Genomic DNA, 22,403 nt, shown 5'->3' with positions numbered 1-22,403 from the left:
TTTAATCATATCCAAGGCAATTCGAACAGTTGCTTGTGTCAACATTCACACATTTGCACTCACATTCCAAATGTACTGGTGTGGCCACACCTTACACACAGAACATGCACACATATCTCTCATCTCTCCTATTGCCTAGGTTATGATTAGTTAGTTGAAATGAAACATCCTTAATTGAAGTCTCTTGTAACCCAGCAGCTATAACCAATTTTTTTTAATGAGCATCCAAAATCTGAACAAATCTGACTTTATTTATGTTGTCTTTCTTTCTCTATAAGGCCCACTATCTGAACAAATCTTTAATAGACTCATTTGTGTCATTTTCCTTTCTATAAGGTCTTAGCATGGCCTGGCATGTTGTACTAGCATTTTATAAGCTAGTTGTCTCAATCAAAGATTTAACACCTGTATCTCTCCTTATTTTGGACAAAGCCTGTATTATCCTAGAGACAAAATTTTTGAAACAACTCCTTAGGTCCATGCCTGCTCTTTCTGAAGCCTTTACTTAGCCTGTGTCCTGGCGGCTGGAAGCTTGTTCCAAGTTCTCTCTGGTGCTGGGCCAATCTGTTTATACATTGCTATCTCAAGAGTTAACTGCTGATCTATATTTTTGTATTTGTCCTCAGGGAGCACCTTATAACAAACAGGAGGTTTGGGGCTCTTTTTTGTTTGTATGTTTTGCTTTCCTCTTCTCTATCACTAACCTGTACTGGAGGCATCTGACCTGTTGCAGCTGCTGTGACATGAGGGGTACTTGCCCCTAGGCTGCCTTAGACAAAGGAACACTTATCTGATCTGAGGAAACCTAAAAAGTTCTTATCTCCTGTGAGAGCGATTTTGCTAAATCTTTCAAGCCTCTTAGGTTTTGCTGAATTTTACCACTAGGTTTCTGCCTCTCTGTATTTCTAGTTCCTTGTCCCGCGCTACCGTCTCGCCAGCAAGAACGACGCAGGACACTCGGATCCTTCTGCAGTAAAGCTTTAATACATCTTGAGAGATAGATGATCAGCTTCTGAGAGGGAGACCCCAAGCTAAGAAACCCAGCCCCTTATATGAGCCTAGGAGCTCCGAGTGAGACGTGTAGAGCCGAGATTGGTGGTTTGCTCATCACCCCAGATGACGCCACGGGAGAGGCACAGCTTAAACGGTGAACTCCAACCGACAACGGATGTTGGTGCCATCTTGTAATGGCGATAGTGATAGCGAGGGCGGCTCCTCACATCTCCCCCTATTCATTTATTTTTGAAGCCATAGGACACCCACAACTTTGGAGTGGAGATAGAGGTCAAATCCCCATGTGCAAATTTGGAACATGTACAAAGCTCCTCTCCAGGGTCTTATCCCCATAGGGAGCCCTGACCAGTCCCGATGTCATTTTTCTGGGGGAAGGAGATCATGACATAGAACCTTCATGCAAGATGACTTATCTCCCAGGAGAAAGTCGTTATACCGCAGACCGCTCCTGTGCAGTGCTTAGCCTTGCAACTCCTTGGGCTGCTGAAGCCTACCCACTCTATCCCGTGCAATGAGACTAGCCTCATGGGGTGCAAGGGCCGGGAGGCCAGCGACCTATTGCTTTAACATGGTTAACCAAATGTCAGGGGAGGCTCCGTGTTCTAAGGCAGCAAGTGCTTGTGCCACCATCACTTTGTCTCTTTTGTTTTGGCTCTGAGCTTACACACCATCCAAAGCATCAACACTATTCCACAGCAGAGAACTAGGCTAAATGATCCTACCCCCACCCATTCCTTAAAATAAGAAAATGCAGATGAAATCCAGGAGGAGAGGCCTTCCATCAGAGAAAGATCCAGACGCATCGAATTCACTTGCAGGATCGCCACTCTCAACTCACGGAGTGTCTGCTCAAACTCAAAAGTCCAATTCTGTAATAAATGTTGAGACAGAGCTTTTGACAGGTTAGCTGCTCTTGTAAAATTCTCATATTGTACTGAAGTGACACAAAGGCCAGGCAACTTTTGTTCACATCCCAATTGGGCCATCTGCCACAATATATCCAATTGTTCCTGAACCAAATTAATCTGTTGGTTTACCAACATCAGGCCTCCTTGTATCTGAGAATTGGCAGTGGCCTGTTTATCTAGGGCCATGGTCACAGTGGCCGATAGTTCATTAATGGTTTGAGTTGTCTGCACAGTGGTGGAAAGTGCAAGGGCCGAGGCGGTAACCGAAGCAGTAACCACGGCGGCGGCTATCAGGCCCACAATAATAGCAGAGATCCCAAAAATCTCGCTTTTCCCTAAACAAACTCAAACTACTTGGCACCTCAACAGGAACTGGAACAAATCGAGGCATGCGCATTACCAAAGCAAAAGGGTGCTTAATAGCATCCCAGCATAATGCATAAAAACAATTCTAAGCAGAGCAATTTATTTCTTTCTGATTCTTACCTAAGGTATCATTACTCACAACCCAAATAAAGGGCAGCCAAACACAAATTGGAGCAGCTGAATAATTAGTTCTCTTAAAAGGGGTATACTTAACATTGGAGGAGGACCAATCAGATGATCCAGAGCTCTGTCCCTCATTCAGACTGTTGCCTAATGCCCCTTTCCAATCAAAAGTAATCTGTCCCTTTTCACTATATCCTCCAGCAATTATTGCCATAGGAGAAAGATCAGTACAGCTTCCATTAATTCAAAAGGATTAGCATTAGATCTTTCTGGATCCATATGAATAAAAGTATCCTTTAATGAAGAAATCACAGTAAAGCACAAGTTTCCTACCAATGACAAGGTTCTCTCATCCTGAAAACTCTGTATCTGAGTATCTAAAGGCAAAAAGGCAAGCCCCAACTCTCTATTAGTTGTGAAAAATCTAGGGAACACCTGGGCATTATGCATCACTGGCATCGGTAGGGGGAAGGTAGACATGATGGCCCACCATAACTCTCCCATCATACTAGGAACCATCATCCCGAGTAGGAGAGTCTTCATCACCCACTTGGCCTCCATCCTTCTTATTCTGGAGTTGTGAAGGAGCTCTTCGAGTGAGTCTTTCAGGGATCCACAGGGGGTTTTCTTCCTCCTGTGGAAAAACACACACAGCTCCACTGGATCTTATAAGAATAGGATCCGGGGCTTTTCAGAGATCAGTCAAGACATCTTTCCATTTTACCATTTCTTTTGGCCTATCAGGCTCTAAACTGTGGTGATTGGCCTCAGTGTGGCCTTGGGCATCAGAGTTCAAGAAATTAAGGATAAAAAGTGCCATGGACACAGCAAATCTTGGTACTGAGGGTAGAACATTCTCAATACTCCCCTTTTGTTTAATCAGATATGATTTGAGTGTACGATGGGCACGTTCCACAATGCCCTGTCCTTGAGGGTTATAAGGTAGGCCAGTTAGATGGGTAACATCCATTTGCCGACAAAACTGTCGGAATTTTTGAGAGGTATATGCTGGTCCATTGTCTGTTTTTAAAATTCTGGGTTTTCCCTAAGCACTCCAGGCCTCAAGGCAATGTTGAATCACATATGAGGCCTTTTCCCCTGTTAGGGGCGTGGCGAACATTATGCCAGAACAGGTGTCAACAGAAACATGAACATATTGAAGCCTTCCAAAAGAGGGAATATGAGTAACATCCATCTGCCACATCTGCAATGGTCTAATGCCACGTGGGTTTATTCCCACGTGGGGAGCAGGTAAGAATTCGCAGCAATTCTGGCATTGAGTAACAATTTCCCTAGCCTCTTTCCTGGATAGAGCAAAACGACGGCGCAAGGTCTCAGCCGTCACATGAAAGCGCTGATGGAACTCTTTTGCTGCTTGTGCGTGGGTAGACAAGGCAGCGGCCACCAGCTTTGTAGCCTTGTCCGCTAAGTCATTCCCTAAGGACATGGGACCTGGGAGTCCAGAATGTGCTCGGACATGGGTAATGAAAACAGGAAATCTCCTATTTAACAAGGCAGCTTGTATCTTCTGAAAGATGTTAGCAACTCTGCTGGAGGATCTTATTATTCCAGCTATCTCAAGGAGATTAACTGCATTAACCACATAAGAGGAATCTGATACAATATTGAGGGGTCCTGGAAAAGCCTCAAGAACCTCCAGTACTATCAGACATTCTACAACTTGAGGTGAAGTTTCATTATATTGTTTAGATATAACCCTATCCTTGACCACATAAGCTCCCATACCAGTTTTTGATCCATCAGTGTACACCACAGTCCCATCTGGGAGTGGGTCTTTAGCTGTCACTTGTGGAAACACTATAGCCTGGTTTAGGGCAAACTGTAAAATTGGATGCTTTGGAAAATGATTATCAATTTGTCCTGAAAAGGAAGTAACTAAAACTGCCCAATCACTAGATGTGGCTGCCAAGGTCTGAACTTGTGCAGCAGTATAAGGCACAATCAAGGAATCAGGATCCCTGCCAAAATGCGTAACAGCTGCTTTTATTCCGCGAAGCGCGAGCTGTGCAACAGCATCAGGGTACCAGTCAATAATCTTAGCAGGGGAAGCATTTGGATGAATCCAAAGTAATGGTCCATGTTGCCACAGGACTGCAGTTGGCAATTGAGCTGTCTTAAAAACACACAGATTAAAAGGTAGTGACTCCTCAATACGTTGTAATTGTGCTTCCTGTAAGGCCTCTTCCACCATCTGTAAGGCTCGGTGGGCGGCAGGGGTAAATTTTCTGGGTGAGGAGATATGAGGCTCACCCTCCAGGAGATCGAAGAGGGGTTTTAGATCAGCAGATGGAATTTTTAAAAAGGGCCTCAACCAATTTATATCTCCCAGAAGTTTCTGAAAATCATTTAATGTTTGTAAGTGGTCTTTGCGAATTTCTATTTTCTGAGGAACTATATTTTTGGGAGTAATCATTGAGCCCAAAAAGAGGCCTGTATCTGCAATTTGAACCTTTTCTGAGGCAATCTCTAATCCCCACTGTTTTAATTCAGCCACCAGCATGGGAAAAGCCTTTGTAAAACATCTAACTCTTTGTGACAAATAAGAATATCGTCCATATAATGGATCATGATTAAAGATGTAAATTGCTTCCTAATTGGCTCCAAAGCCTCCTGCACATACAGCTGACATATTGTTGGGCTATTGGCCATGCCTTGCGGCAGTACCTTCCACTGAAATCTCTTGTCTGGTTCCATATGACTAAGAGAAGGGATAGTGAAGGCAAACCTTGGTCTATCCCGTGGGTAAAGTGGAATAGAGAAGAAACAATCCTTAATATCTATAATAATAAGCTTCCAATCTTGAGGAAGTGCAGAAAGCAAAGGAAGTCCTCTTTGAACAGGGCCAAAAAGATGCATCTGATTGTTAATGGCCCGCAAGTCATGGAGTAATCTCTACTTCCCGGATTTCTTTTTAATAACAAAAATTGGTGTATTCCATGGGGAGGTAGAAGGCTCTAGATGCCCCAGTCGTTCCTGTTCTTGCACTAATCTTGTGACAGCCTCTAATTTTTCAGAGGATAGAGGCCATTGAGAGACCCATAACGGCTCCTCTGTTTTCCATGGTATGGGTCGTGAAGCCTCAACGGCCTCTAAATAAAACCCAGTCCTTTTCTACCCCGATTTCCATGTTGCGTAATGGGTTTTATTCTGCCTTGTTCTTGCCTACCCAAGCCTCTACCCTTTGTATACCCCATCTTTGCCATAATGGCTGATGCCTGGGGGGAGTATTCATTAGTTAGGGTCATGCCCATGGCTTGTAACACATCCCGTCCCCATAAATTTACAGGGAGTGGCAACACATAGGGGGTAAAACATCCCTGTTTGCCCTCAGCGTTCCGCCAGGTTAAGGCTGAGGCACTGATGGCAGGAGAGGACTGGTATCCAAGACCTTGTAGAGAATGAGATGAAACAACAGTGGGCCAAGACTTCGGCCACCAATGGAGTGAAATAATGCTTTTGTCTGCTCCCGTATCCATTATCCCTTCAAATTCTTTTCCATTAATTAACAATTTTATTGTAGGTCTCTCATTTAGGGGTATAGCCAGATAGGCTGAATCACTTCCAGAAGATCCCATAGCCCTTTTTTGTAAAGTGTAGGTTTCTCCATCCCCGAGGGAGGGCAGCAACACCAGTTGTGCAATTCTATCTCCCTGCTTTATAGAAAATACACCCCGAGGGCTAGAACAGAGAACTTGAATCTCCTCTTTATGATACGGGTCAACAATCCCAGGATATATAATGAGTCCCTGTAAAGTTAAGGAGCCACGGCCCAGAATAAGCCCAATGGTGGCAGGGGGCAAAGGTCCAGGGGAATGGACTGGGACCGGTTGAACATTCATTTGGGGCATGAGTAAGAAGTCGGAGGCGGCATGCAAGTCCATTCCGGGGGTTCCTCGGAAGCCTCTACTTCCTCTTGATTGCTTTTCTGAAATTTGTTCCCATATTTCTGAGGGCCCTGGGACCATGGGCCCCGTGACCCGTTTTTTGATTGGGGTACCTTGGGTTCTTCAATAGGGGGCAGAAGCCTCCCTTTCATATCCCGGACTGACCTGCATTCACTAGCCTTATGATAACCTTTACCACAACGATGGCAAAGCTCCAGTTCTCTTGTTCTTTCAGGGGCTTGACAATCTTTCTTAAGGTGCCCCATTTTCCCACAATTAAAACAAGCTTTTCGACTAGATAAATCTCTACGCCTGTGCGTTTGTAAAATGGTGGCAGCTAGTCCTGGATTGGTTAGGGGTCCCCCCAGCTCCCTGCACACTCTGAGCCAATCTTGTACACCTTTGCTTTTGCGAGGAGCGATAGCCGCTCGACATTCCTGGGTTGCTTGTTCATAGACAAGTTGCTCAATTAGGGGCATAGCTTGTTCTGAATCACCAAAGATGTGACCGGTGGCCTCGGTCATTTTGGCCACAAAGTCTGAAAATGGCTCTTGGGGTCCTTGGACAATCTTTGTAAGGTGTCCACTGGATTCTCCCCTTTTTGTGAGGGCCTTCCATGCTTTAATAGCGGCGCCCGACACCTGACCATAGACGCCCCAGATGTAGTTGGTTTGATTAAGGGCATGTTGACCCTGACCTGTCAGCATTTCAAATGTCCACTGCCTCTGATTCTCATCTTCAGCTGTGGCATTAACTCTAGCTTGCGCCTGGGCTGCATCATACCAGAGAGCCTTCCATTCCATGTATTGTCCCATATTGGGAAGCACTGCTTTCACTGTCGTCTGCCAGTCAGTGGGAGTCATGGCAAAATTAGCAAGCCTTTCCACCTGTATTGTGGTAAAGTTAGGATTGACCCCATAATTACGAACGGATTCGGCCAATTCTTTGATTTGATTGTAATCTACGGGGGTATGTACTCTTCCACCTTCCGCATTCCTGAATACTGGAAAAGCCACTTGTATTTTTCTCCGTTCCTCTAAAGGTAAAAAGGAGTCAGTACCAGTATTCAGCCGAAGCTCATACTGCGGAGGCGCCGAGGGGTGTGAGCCCGCCGGATTTATAGGCGGTGGCCTCACATTCATTTTTGTTTTCAGCGGCCGGTGTCTATCAGGGTGATATCTTTCTTCCTCATACCATGCCACCTCCTCCTCTAGACCACCTTCTTCGCTAGAATCCAGAGTGTCAGAATCGGAATTATCTAGCTCCAAGGCTTCTAGCTCTACCGTAGGGTATAGGCTAGATTCTGGCTTTTTCTTTTTCTTAGATTTGTTAGGGGGTGAATGATCACTCCCTTCTTTCTCTCCCCTTTCTTAACTTCTTGGGAGGGCCTTTTTTCTTAGACATGTCTTTCCTTTTGCGAGCTCCCATTCTCTCACTCCGTTCAGTTTCTGACATGCTATCCTGAACTTCCTCTAAGGTTCCCTGACTTTCTACTATAGCAGGGTGACAGGCCTCATCCTCCAAGCAGTTTTTAACTAGCTTCCAAATGGCTTTGGTACCTAAGCGGAGATCTCCTTCTGCATGCTTCCTGTCTAGTTCTTTACCTAGCTTGTTCCATGAGGCCACAGTGAGGGATCCGGAACAAGCATACCATGGTGCCACTCTATCTACCTCCTTCACAAAATTTTGAAGTGTTCATGGTGCAATTTTAAGATCTCTTTGTTTTAGCACAGTCTGTAGGGCAGTAACCACTGACTGTGACAACCCCATCACGCTAGCGGCTTATCTAAAAAAACGGCGCTCGACTCCTTTACCAGACTGACAGCACCGTTCTGTCAGCACCAGCCACGATGAAGAAGGACAAACAGGACTAGCACCAAAGCCTCCACTGACCCGTCCCACAGTGATGACAAACTAAGGCCAAAGTCGAGAAAAGGGGTGTTCAGGATAAAGCATACCTCTCTGAACTTACGTCCCTGCAGTTCTGAATCTGCCCCGTCTTCCGAGGGGTCTCCCGCGGCGCCAGTGATGTTGAAGAGTTCCCGGGTTTCGGCACCAGATGTACCGCGCCAGCAAGAACGACGCAGGACACTCGGATCCTTCTGCAGTAAAGCTTTAATACATCTTGAGAGATAGATGATCAGCTTCTGAGAGGGAGACCCCAAGCTAAGAAACCCAGCCCCTTATATAAGCCTAGGAGCTCCGAGTGAGACGTGTAGAGCTGAGATTGGTGGTTTGCTCATCACCCCAGATGACGCCACGGGAGAGGCACAGCTTAAACAGTGAACTCCAACCGACAACGGATGTCGGCGCCATCTTGTAATGGCCATAGTGATAGCGAGGGCGGCTCCTCACAGTTCCTAATCTCTCTGTCCTGTATGGTTTTTTGTTTGTTTGTTTGTTTTCTGATCTAGCTGCTCCTCAGTAGGCACCAAGGTCTCTTATCATACTGCTAACTGGTTCAGGGGCAGATATTTCCTGCTGTTCTGCAAGTATGCAAGTTTGCAGGTAGCACCTTCTCTTCCCCAAGCCCTGCTGCAGCACCTGTGATACAACTGCAGCAGTGGCTTCTGTGAGAGAGGAAGGAACCTTTTAAAACTTTTAAACTCCAAAATCTTCTGCAGTTTTGCTTCATTTTAGCTCTCCTGGCTATCAAAAAACACAAGTAAATACAATTATCTGACCAACAATTTCCTTCTTATACATTCCCTTAATAATCTTGAAGGCAGTCACCGCCTTTTTTTTTATCATCCCCTTCAGGGACAAACATCTTCCCATATATGTTATAACCCTTTTAAACTTTTATTTTTAACCTATGTTACTCCTAAGAATTGTATAAGATCCTTCTTTTTCACCCCAATTCCTTGTATCCTGAGGGCTTCTTTGAGCCCGGAAAGAAAGAGAGACTTTTGAGAGAATGCCTGTCCTATCGCTTACATTGGCTGTAAGATCTGCACCGTTGCTCACCACCTCGACTGTCTTGCTCTTTTCAGCGGGTCACCGAAATGAAGACTGTGCCATACTCTGGGGGACAATCTGGAAGGGCCCTTCACTCCGTGAGCGGCGTCTTCCTCCTGGCTATCTGACTTCAGTCCACGTTGGGCGCCAGTATGTCCAGACTCGCAGGACATTCAACGTGGGTCTGGTGGACACCTAGGAGAAAGATGGAGGACAGGGGATACAGGAATGGATGCCAAGACAGGATTCTGATCAAAGCGACAACTTTATTTCATCACAAGGGGATTTATATAGGAGAACTGAGGAGGGAAAGGGGGAAGGTGTGCTTGCAGCTGCAGGGGCAATAGGTCAGTGGGAGAGGTGGTCTGCTGCCTTGCCTGGCTACCTAATCTACAGGGCAAGAGGTCAGGGGTAAGAATTTCTATGTTGCTTGTTAACCTGACAGCAGTATCCAATCCTATCTATTACAATTTACTACTGCTCAGGCCTATCTTCTGAGGACCTTGTAGTTTTCCCAATTAAGCTAATCTTTAACTGACTGGTAAACCCCAGGCTTGTTACTTGGAATATGCTTTATGTCAGAAGGGGTGGCAGGGTGGTCTTAGTGTCATGTCTTCTCTATGAGTACGTGATACAGCCTAGCTGACTGATGGCTGGAGGTCCCTGACACAGTCTTGAACCCTTTGGTCATCACTCCTCCCTCTCTGTCACTGGGTTGCAGGAGTTCAGTTCAATGCTTAGCTGAGGGTGTTTGCCTCTGCTTACATCTGTCACAGGATGGAGGTTCTAGGATGGTATATAAGATAGTCATCAAAATCATTATTAGGGAGGGCCATTTAAAGTAGTCTCTCCACTACTGCTTAGTTTGCAAGTTGGTGTCATCCTTGTACATCTCTGGAGTTCTCATTAGTGCCAGATCTCCCCTAAAACCTAGAATGGCTCCCTCTATTATAGTATCTCTCAACCTGCTGTTCTCTATTCTTCCCCCAACTGAAGTTTCCTGATCACCCATATACTCATCTCCCTTCCACTTATTTCCATCTCTTTTTCCTGGCTCCCTTTCCCCTCTCCCATTCTGTGCTCCCAATTTGCTCCGGAGATCTCGCCTCATTCCACCTTATCTGGGGTACCATGTGTATCTCTTGTAGAGTCTTTCCTGTTTTCCTGCTACTCTGGCAGTAGGATTGTAGACTAGCACTCCCATAAATCATGTCTAAAACCAATATATGAGTGAGTACATACCATATTTGTCTTTTTGTGACTGGGTTACCTCACTCAGGATGGTTCCTTCTAGTGCCATCCATTTACCTGCGAATTTCAAGATTCCATTGTTTTTTTCTGCTGAGTAATACTCCATTGTGTAAATGTACTACATTTTCTCTAGTCACTCTTCATTTGAGGGGAATCAAGGTTGCTTCCAGGATCTGGCTATTACAAATAGTGCTGATATAAACATAGTGGAACAGATGTCCTTCTTGTATGAAAGTGTATCTTTTGGGTATATCTAACAGTAGAATTGCTGGGTCTAATTTCAGTTTTCCTGAGTAATCTCCATACTGATTTCCATAGTGGATGTAAGAGTTGGAACTCCCACCAGAAGTGGAGGAGTGTTCCCCTTTCTCCACAACCTCTCCAGCACAAACTCTCATTGGTGTTTTTGATTTTAGCCATTCTGACAGGAGTAAGATGGTAATTCAGAGTTTGTTTTGATGTACATTTCCCTGATTGCCAGGGATGTTGAGCACTTTCTTAAGTGTCTCTTAGACATTTTAGACTCTACTTAGTTATAAATCCCACTTTTTAATTGAATCCTTTGGTGCTTTGGAGACTTGCTTCTTGAATTCTTTGTAAATTTTGGAGATGAGCCCTCTGTCAGATGTGGGGTTAGTGAATATCTTTTGCCATTCAGTGGGCTGCCTTTTTGTCTTTTTGACGGTGTCCTTTACCTTTCCGAAGCTTTTCAGCTTCAGCAGGTCCCATTTATTAATTGCCAATCTCAGTGTCTGTGCTTCTGGTGTTATGCTCAGGAAGCTTTCTACTGTACCAATTCATTTAACGGTACCTCCCACTTTCTCTTCTAACAGGTTCAGTGTGAATGGATTTATGTTGAGTTCTTGAATCCATTTGGACTTAAGTTTTGTGCATGGTGATTGACATGGATCTCTCTGCAGTATTCTACATGCTAGCATCCAGTTATGCCAGCACCATTTGTTGAAGATGCCTTCTATTTTCCATTCCAATTTTAGCTTCTTTGTCCAATCCAAGTGTTCATATGTGTGTGGCTTAATATCAGGGTTTTCTATTCGATTTTCTTGGTCTACCTGTATATTTTTGGGTTAATACCAAGCTGTTTTCAGGACTATAGCTCTATAATAGAGTTTTAAGTCAGGGATGGGAATGCCTCTGGACATTGCCTTGTTGAACAGGGTGGTTTTGGCTATCCTGGGTCTTTTGTGTTTCTATATAAACTAGAGAATTGTTCTTTCAAAGTCTGTGAAGGGTTGTGCTGTGATTTCAATGGGGATACCACTAAATCTGTAGATTGCTTTGGGAAAGAGTAACATTTTTAATATGTTGATCCTACCTATCCAAGTACATGGGAGATCTCTCCATTTTCTGGGTCTTCTTTAATTACTTTCTTTAAAGATTCAATGTTCTTGTGATATACCTCTTTCACTTGTTTGGTTAGGGTTACCCAAGGTATTTTATGTTGTTTGTGGCAATTGTAAACTGTCATGTTTCTCTGATTTCTTGCTCAGCCCTTTTATCATCTGTATATAATAGGGCTACTGATTTTCTTGAGTTGATCTTGTAGCCTGCCACTTTGGTGAAGGTGTTAATCAGCTGTAAGAGTTTCCTGGTAGAGTTCTTCGGGTCATTTATGTAAACTAATATATCATCTAAAAATAGTGCAAGTTTGACATCTTCCTTATCAATTTGTATTCCCTTAATCTCCTTTTGTTATCATATGGCTCTGGCTAGAACTTCAAGTACAATATTGTAAAGGTATTGAGAGAGTGTACAGCCTTGTCTTGTTCCATATTTTAGTGGAATTGTGTTGAGTTTCTGTCCATTTAGTTAGAGTTTGGCTGTTGGTTTGCTGTATATAGCTTTTATTTTGTTTAGGTATGTTCCTGTTATCCCTGATCTCCATGACCTTTATGATGAAAGGGTGTTGGATTTTGTCAAAGGCTCTTTCAGCATCTAGTGAGATGATCACATGATATTTGTTTCTCAACTTGTTTATATGCTGGATTACATTGATGGATTTTCTTTGGTGAACCAACCCTGCATCCATACTGGATGATCATGCTGGATGAGTTTTCTGATGTGTTCTTGGATCCGATTTGCCAATTTATTATTGAGTATTTTTGCATCAATGTTCATGAGGGAAATTGGACTGAGGTTCTCTTTCTTAAAGTTGTGTATTTGTGTGGCTTGGTGATCAAGGTAAATTGCTTATCCACTCTTGATTTAATTTTGGCAAGTGATAGCTATCCAGAAAGTCATCCATTTCCTTCAAATTTTCGAATTTCTTGGAGTACAGGTTTTCAAAGTATGACCTGAAGATACTCTGAATTTCCTCAGAGTCCATTGTTGTGTCCCCCTTTACATTTCTGATTTTGTTAATTTGCATGTTCACATTCTTCAGTTTTGTGAGTTTGGATAAAGGTTTGTCTATTCTGTTGATTTTCTCAAACAACCACCTATTTGTTACATTGATTCTTTGCATAGTTTTCCTAGTTTCTACTTTATTGAGTACAGCCCTGAATTTGATTATTTCCTGGCATGTACTTCTCCTGGGTGAGTTTGCTTCTTTTTATTCTAGAGCTTTCATTGTGCTCTTAATTCTCTAGTGTGACTATTCTCCAGTTTCTTCATGTGAACATTTAGTGCTGTGAACTTTCCTCTTGGCCCTGCTTTCAAAGTGTACCATAAATTTGGGTACATTGTGTCTTCATTTTCATTAAATTCTAGAAAGTCTTTGATTTCTTTTTTTATTTCTTTTGTGATGCAGAAGTGGTGCAATTGGACGTTATTCAATTTAAACGAGTGTGTAGGGTTTCTGAAACTTGTTTTGTTGTTGAATTCTAACTTTCAAGAATGGTGGTCTGATAAGATACATGGAGTTATTCCGATTTTTTGCTGCCAAGAAGGTGGTCAATTTTTGAGATTTTTTCATGTGGCGCTGAGAAAAATGTATATTTTTTTGTGTTTTGATGGAATGTTCTGTAGATGTCAGTCAAAACCAAATGGATCATAACTTCTATTCTTTCCTTTGTTTCTTTGTTACGTTTCTATCTAGTAGTCCTGTTTAGTCGTGAGAGTGGGGTGTTGAAGTCTCCCACTATAAGTGTGTGATGTTTTATGTGTAGTTTGCGTTTTAATAGTTTCCCTTTTATGAATATGGATGCCATCGTATTTGAGGCATAGATGTTCGGAATCGAGACTTCATCTTGGTGGATTTCTCCTGTGATGAAAATGAAATGACTTTCTTTATCTCTTTTGATTGATTTTATTTTAAAGTCTAATTTGTTAGATATTAGGATTGCTACCCCTGCTTGTTTCTTGGGTCCATTTGATTGGAAAATCTTTTCCAAATCCTTAACTCTGAGGTAAGTTCTGTCTTTGAAGTTGAGATGTATTCCTTGTATGCAGCAGAAGGATGTATTGTGTCTTCTAATCCATTCTGTTTGCCTATGCTTTTTATGGGCAAGTTAAGGCCATTAATATTGAGGGTTATTTATGACCTTTGATTTCTCATTCTTGTTTGTTTTGGAATGGTTAATGGTGGTGGAATTTTGTGTGGATTTTCACCCCATTTAACTTTTGTCTGTTGGTAAAGAGGGATTATCTATTACGTATGTTTGTTTGGTTGTAGCTAACTTCCATGTTTTGTAGTTTTCCTTCTAGAACTTTCTGTAGGGCTGGGTTAGTGGATATTATTATTTAAATCTGGTTTTGTAATGGATTATCTTGTTTTTCCATCTATATTGATTGAAAGCTTTGATGGGTATAGTAGTCTTGGCTGTCATCCATGGTTTCTCAGTGTTTGTTGAATATCTATCCAGGACCTTCTGGCTTTCAGAATTTCCATGGAGAAGTCAGGTGTGATAATAATAGTTTTGCTCTTATATGTTATTTGAAGTTTTCCTTAGCTACTAAGTATTCTTTCTTTGTTCTGTATGCTTGGGGTCTTGACTAATATGTGGCGAGAGAACTTTTTTGTGGTCCACTCTATCTGGCGTTCTGTAAGCTTCTTGTACCTACATTGGCATGCCTTTCTTTAGGTTGGGAAAGTTTTCTTCTATGATTTTGTTGAATATGTTTTCTGCCCCCTGAGAGTTGGGTTTCTTAACCTTCTTCTATACCTATTATTCTTATGTTTGGTCTTTTCACAATGTCCCATATTTCCTGGATGTTTTGTGTTAGAGATTTTTTGGTCTTAAAATTTTCTCTGGTTGATGAATCTATTTCTCCTAGTGTGTCTTCAACACCTGAGATTCTCTCTTCTATCTCTTGTATTCTGTTGATTATGCATGCTCCTGTAGTACCTGACCATTTCCCCAGTTTTTCTATTTCCAGTATCCCTTCATACTGTGTTTTTTATTGTTCTCATGTTAGCTCTCAACACTTGCAATGTTTGAATTGTTTCTTGTAATTTTTGCTTGGTGTTTTCCTCCGTTTCCTGCATTTATTGGAATTTTTGGTTTGTTTTTTCTTCCATTTCCTTTTTTAGACTAATAAACTACATTTTAATGACAGTATGGAATACAATAAAAGAATACATAGAAATGTTGACTATTTATATATTGCTATGGATCGACCTGCGTGGCTGGATACAGCAAAGTGCAAAATATTGTATCTGACAAACTACTTTACATCAAAGAAAGATGTGTGCTAGTAACATACAAATATGTTTTTTATACTGAAACAATCAAATGACAGCATAAAGTCTAACAAAAATGTTTAGGCCTAGAAGCAATCAGAACTAACACTTTGTAAGACTCATCTTATAAATATGGGTATGCTTTTTTAATATAATGTGAGGTCAATGCAAAAATGAAATGAGCAAATTAAAAGCAAACTAAAGCAAATTAATAAATAAAATAAAATATTCATTATAACACATTTGACCTCAAGTAGGAATGGTATAGCAAACTATGCAAATTGAAAACCCTGAGATTAATCCACCAACCCATGAACAGCTGAATTTCGACAAGGAAGCTAAAGTTATACAATGGAAAAAAGATAGCTGGAATAATTGGATATTGGCATGTAGAAGACTGCAGATAGATCCATGTCTATCGCCATGTACAAAACTTAAGTCTAAATGGATCAGAGACCTCAACATAAATCCATCCACATTGTAAGTCTTAGAAGAGAAAGTGGGTGGTACTGATGAATGAATTGGTACAGGACACAGCTTCCTGAACATAACACCAATAGCACAGACACTGAGATCAACAATTAATACATGGGACCTCCTGAAAATGAGAAGCTTCTGTAAGGCAAAGGACACAGTCAGCAAGACAAAAAGGCAACCCATAGAATGGGAAAGATATTCACTAACCCCACGTCTGACAGAGGGCTGATCTCCAAAATTTACAAAGAACTCAAGAAGCAAGTCTCAAAAACACCAAAGGATCCAATTAAAAAGTGGGCTACAGAACTAAATAGAGAATTCTTAATTGAGGAGTATAAAATGGCTAAGAGACACTTGAGAAAGTACTCAACATAACTAGCCATTAGGGAAATGCAAATCACAACAACACTAAGATAATATCTTACTCCTTTCACAATGGCAAAAATCAAAATCACCAATGAGAGTTTGTGGTGGAGAGGTTGTGGAGAAAGGGGAATACTCCTCCACTGCTGGTGGGAGTGCCAACTCATACAGCCACTGTGGAAATCAGTATGGAGATTCTTCAGAAAAATGCATCTGAGTCTATCACAAGATCCAACAATTTCTCTCTTAGGCATATACCCAAAAGATGCCCATTCACACAAAATGGATGACTGCTCCACTATGTTCATAGCAGCATTATATGTAATAGATAGATCCTGGAAGCAACCTAGATGCCCCACAACTGAAGAGTGGACAAAGAAAATGTGGAACATTACAGAATGGAGTTCTACTCAGCAGAGGAAAACAATGCAATCTTGATATTTGCAGGCAAATAGATGGCACTAGAGGAAACCATCCTGACACAAAAAGACAAACATGGTATGTACTCACTAATCTATGAATTTTAGATATAGATCAGGGGAATGTCAGCCTACAATCCCATTGCCAGTGAGTCTGGGAAACAAGGAGGTTCCCAAAAGAGGTGCATGTCACCCCAGAGAAGTGTAATGATGCAAGATCTCCTGAGAAGATTGGGAAAATTGGAGGACGGTAGAGGGAATCAAGAAAAAGAGAGGGGGATAAGAGGAGGAAAGATAGAGGACCAGGAAGTTTGATTTGAGGTAAAAATAGAGGAGAGCAGGATGAGTGTTACCATAATAGATCGAATCATTGAGGAGAGAGCTGACTCTAATGAGATCTCCAGAGATGTACAAGGATAACACCAACTTGCAAACTAAACAATAGTGGGGAGACTACACTAATAGCCCCTCCTTGATTATAGGATTGATGACTATCCTATATGCCATCCTAGAACCTTCATCCAGGGACTGATGGAAGCAGAGTCAGATACCCACAGCTACACACTGAACTGAACTCCTGGAACCTAGTGACAGAGATGGAGGAGTGATGAGCAAAGGGGTCAAGACCATGATGATGAAACCCACAAAGACCGATGACTGGATAAGGTGGAGCTCTTGAGTCCCAGATTGATGGCTGAGAGGCCAACAGGGGACTGATACAAACTCCATGAATGAAGTGCCAGGGAGGAGGCTACAGAAATCACTAAGGTCTTGTGCAGTAGATCAGTGTTTACCATGGTTTATGAATGAGCTTTGGGAGCCCATTCCAAATAGAGGGATGCTCTCTCAGCCTGGACACATGGGGAAGGGTCTAGGTCCTGCCTAGGATGAAATGACAGACTTTAGAGATCCCCCACAAGGAGGGCCTCACCCTCCCTGGGGAATGATGTGGTGATTTTAGCGGAATTGTGTTCAGTTTCTGTCCATTTAAATAGATGTTGGCTGTTGGTTTGCTGTATATAGCCTTTATTATGTTTAGGTATGTTCTTGTTATCCCAGATCTCTCCAAGTCCTTTATCATGAAGGGGTGTTGGATTTTTTCAAAGGCTTTTTCAGCATCTAGTGAGATGATCATGTGATTTTTGTTTTTCAGCTTGTTTACAAGGTGGATTGCATTGATGGATTTTCGTATGTTGAACTATCCCTTCCTCCCTTGGATGAAACCTACTTTATCATGGTGAATGATTGTTTAAAGTGTACTTGAACCTGATTTGCCAGCATTTTATTGAGTATTTTTGCATCAATGTTCATGATCGATATTGGTCTGAAGTTCTCTTTCTTAGTTGTGTCTTTGTGTGGCTTGGGGATCAAGGTTATTGAAGCCTCATAGAAAGTGTTGGGCATGTCACTGTGGTTTGTGAGTGAGGGAATTTTTATTAAGGAAAATGTAATGGAAAAGGGAGGAAGGTAGGGGTGGATACTGGCCTCTGGGGACAGGAGCAGCAAAAGAGAAAAGAGAGTCAGGAAGGGGTGACAGAAAGACAGGCAGAGGAGAGAGAGAGGGAGGGAGGGAGAGGGAGAGAGGTGGTGGTCAGGGCCCTTTTCAAAGGGAACATAGTGAATATGCATAGGAGTTGCTCTTAGTGGCTACAGCTGAGCACATATTCTGTCAGAACCTCAAGGGTAGGCCAGTACAGAGAGGCCTGAATGCTAATAGTACCTAGTCCTGTAGTTGAGGATTGTAGATGTCATTTTTATCAGTTCTGTAAGCATGTTTGTGGCCATGATAGATGCAGTTGAATTAACCATTTATGCTACATGACAAGGGCAAAGGTGAGGAAGATGCTTGAGTTATAGAAAACACACTAGAGAGGAAAAACTCTGTGTTTCTAGAAAAGATTCTATGAAGGCTTATGTCAACTGAGAAGTCTGTCCATTTGGCAACTGAGTTTTTAAAATAAGGACAATGTTAGACAGAAAATCTCATGATAACACAAACACAACTATATGAATCCTCAAGACAGTCAAATATTATGTCAAATTGACCAGGATTGTTCATTAGGTGAAACATTTTCTTTAAAACATTCTTTTCTTACTTTTCCATACTGTTCTCCCTTCTACAATCCCTTTATTCCTTGTATTTCAAGTGTTTTTCTTGGCTTTGGTCAGGGCATATATCTCCTGTCACAGATTAAGAATGTGGTATCAATGAAATAAAATTTTAATCCTATAAAATTCTTTTTCTGTTGATGATAGAAGGGAGAGTTGTGAAATCACTCTAGATGCCTCCACCAATCCTTCTTTTCTCTCTACTTTTTCTATTTACTTCTATTTTTCGTTTCTCAAGTGATATATGCCTGTTAAGGGCATTTTCTCATTTTATTTTATTTTTGCAGTTTATCTACTCATATCAGTTTGAGTTATGATAGGATTATTTCTCAATAATCTTACAACTTTTCTATTCCTGGGCTAAGTTTAGCATTGGTAGTTTGGGAATAATCCTTTATATGTCCCTCGCCCAATCCCCCCCATCCCTTCAGGGAGCTAAGAATGCAACTTCAAATATTTGAACTTGGGCATTCATGAAGACAAATTAGTCATATTTCCTCTCTCATATAGGATAACTTTTGGGGATCAGAATAGAGTGATAGGGAGCATGTGATGCATGACAAATTCTAATGTCTTCATTTCCTGCTACAATGGAAAAACTTTCTCAGTCTTCTTAATTTAAAATAACTTTACCTCACAGCAACATTTCAAAGCAAAAGGACTTCCCACTTGCTTGTTTACCTACTGGGACATTACCATCCTTTGTAGTGTTGTGGTAGATACAGATGTTGAAAAGTTTTTTCTGTTTAATATAGGCAACAATCTTCATTTATTAAGTTGTAAGTTGGTCATTTCTGCTTATCTAATACTTAGTAAATTCTGTAAGCAACACAATAAGAGAATTTGAGGAAAAAATAGTTTCCTCACCACAGAAAAGGAGACTTATTTGCCTTATAAGTAATTAAAATGAGTGGAAGTGACAAATCCTGAAAGAATGGAATTGATTTAACGGAGGAAACAAGCTCCATGAAGTCAGTTAAGGCATTTAGCTTTTAAAATCATGAAATGACTGTAATGGACATGTTAACAATATCTGGAAAATGAGCAGCTCAGTGTTAGTTACTGTCACAATAATCCAATGCCTTTCTCTTCCTGCCCTCTGGTGGATGTTTGCTGAACAGAAAATATCTCAAAGGTTCCCTAGAAAAAGTTGAGACAAAATCAAGAATAGTAAGCATTCTGTGTATCTAGGAGCTCCGCATATGCTTTACTTACAATCTTTTTAATAATCCTGTAGAATATATATTGATATTTTTACTTGAATTCCAATGTATTGAAGTGATACATATATCAAATCACTCCATAGAGAAGATATATTTTCACAGAGAAATGTCTACTTCCAACCATCCAGTTAGTCTCCAGCATCCAAAAAGTATTATGGGTTTATAGTTACCATTCATTTTTGCTTCTTTCATTAAAAACCCCTTCATTTCCACAGTTATTTGTTTAGTGGAGAGTGTGTTACAGTGTAAAAGTGAAAGCCGAATGATTGTGGGAGAATGTTTTCTCATTCCACAATGTGGGTTCCAGAGATTGAATTTAGGTCTTCAGTCTCAATGACAATTGTCTTTATTCACTGATCTATCTCTTTGGACTTTTAGTTTAGTTTTGCTTTGTTCTTAGTGGTTTTGTTTTTGTGGGTTTTTTCTTTGTTTCTATTGTTTGATTTTTTTTTAGCATTTAGTTCCAGATGGTGCCAATTTTGAGATATACCTACCCCAGTCTTCTGTAATATTGTCATCACAGGTATGCACCAACACAACTGGATGAATTTCTTTATTATATAGTACTGAGTGTTTTCTCATTTCAAAACAATGAACATATTTAATACAATGTAAGACCTCTCCATGCTGTTGACCTACAATATCCTGAAATGAGCTTATTAGGTATCTCCAATATCCATTATTGGTTGTATACCTTGTTTCAAATTACCTTGGAGTGGGATGATATCACTGTCTTTAGCTACCTCTCACTCCCACCCATGATACTTATTTCATCACCAATGTGATAGATATAGCAACATCAGCTGTGTTTAATCTACATTTACATAAGGATGATAATAGATGGATACATGCTCCACCTTAAAATAGCACAATTGGCCATAACTTTGTGTTGTTCTTTTCTATTTGTGGGATATTTCACATTGTCTAACACTTCTCCTGTCTGTAGCTTCTGCCCTCAGCTGGAACCTCTCTTGTCTCTATCTATTCTTCTGCTCTTTTACAAGATTCAACCACTCACAGCTTCATTAAAGACCTTGGTTGAACTCCTGTTTTCCTCACCTGACCCAAACTAGATGGTAGCCTTGACTTCATCTGTACAGAACCCAAGAATACATGCAGCCAACAGAATCACAGAAATGCTATTAGGGATCAGAATTTAGGGCATGGCTATATTTTAATATACACTTGATACTCTATTGCTGTGATAAAGTACTTGCACAAAAGCAACTTAATGGAAAATACATTTATTTTAGCTCACAGTTCAAGGCACAGTCCATCATGGTGCAGAAGTAAAAGCAGAAGGAACTTAAAGAGATTGGTCACAAAACATCCACTATCAGGAAAGAGAGAATGACCAGTGGAGTGATATGAGGTTCATCATCAGATTATTCTAGATTCGGTCTTTTTAACAATTACCACAAACATATCATATACACATAACTGAAAGTCTCCTTCCTGTTCCAGGTTTAATCAGCCTTTTTGAGAACACCATCTACTGTGACAGTACATATCCTGGTCAGGAGACACATCACTAATTCTGCCCTGGAGAATGGTAAATGAGGAAGTTTGAAGCAGAAGGACAAGCAGAGGTCACCACATAGAATCTTGAGGAAGTGTTGGAATAGAAGGAAAGCAGGAAGCAGGAAGAACATAGGAACATACACAACCATGTCTATTTATACTTGTGCTGATTCCTAGTGAAGAACTCTGACCAAACCCCCTCATACTCATAATACGTTGGGGAATTTTTCAAATCACTGTCTCTAGAAATAGGGCAAGAATTATCAAGAAAATGCACTGGTGACCATGTGTATATTGTTGTATATAACATATTTAAGATTTACCCATGGTTTTGTTTGTTTGTTTTAAGTCAGTTTTACTAAATATGTGTGGCTTACTTGCTAACTGCTACATATCATTTTTTCTTTTAAATTGAAAATTGATTCTTTTCTTAAAGCGTATTCCAGCCTTGGTTTTCCACATCTTCTCTTGGATGCTCCCTTCCTCCCCCATCAAACCCCATTCCTTCTTTCTCTTTAGAAAACAAAGAGAAAAAATACAAAAGCATAATAGAACAGAGCAAGCAAACCTAGGGTAGAAAAAAAACACACACAAAAAAACAGCAACAAAAGAGAAAGAGCATAAGACCCAAATAATACATATGGAAACAGGTACACACAAACAAACCCATAGAAACACAAAATCAGAAGTTGTAATATATGAGCAAAACACCAGTAACGTAAAAAAAACCTCTAAAAATGCCATTGAGTTCATTTTGAGTTGGCTGTATATTAATGGGCATGGAACCTTCTCTTAAATATTTTTTTATATCCAGTGAGACCCCTCTCTTCTTTCCAGCTCCCACTCCCCCTCACCCCTTGCCGTGTTCCCAATCTTTTCAGAAGATCTTGCCTCATTCCTCTTCTTTGGGGTACTATGCATATCTCTCTTAGGTTCTTTCCTGTTTCCCAGACTCTCTGTCAGTAAAGTGCAAACTGGCACTATCCTGATCTGTGTCTAAAATCCATATATGACTGAGTACATACCATGTTTGTTTTTTTGTGACTTGGTTACCTCACTCAGGATATTTTCTTTGAGTCCCATCCATTTACCTGCAAATTTCAAGATTCTAATGTTTTTTATGGCAA

This window comes from Mesocricetus auratus, unplaced genomic scaffold, assembly GCF_017639785.1.
Source record: "Mesocricetus auratus isolate SY011 unplaced genomic scaffold, BCM_Maur_2.0 Super-Scaffold_100003, whole genome shotgun sequence".
Lineage (NCBI taxonomy): Eukaryota > Metazoa > Chordata > Mammalia > Rodentia > Cricetidae > Mesocricetus > Mesocricetus auratus.
Note: the sequence above shows the minus strand (reverse complement) of the source record.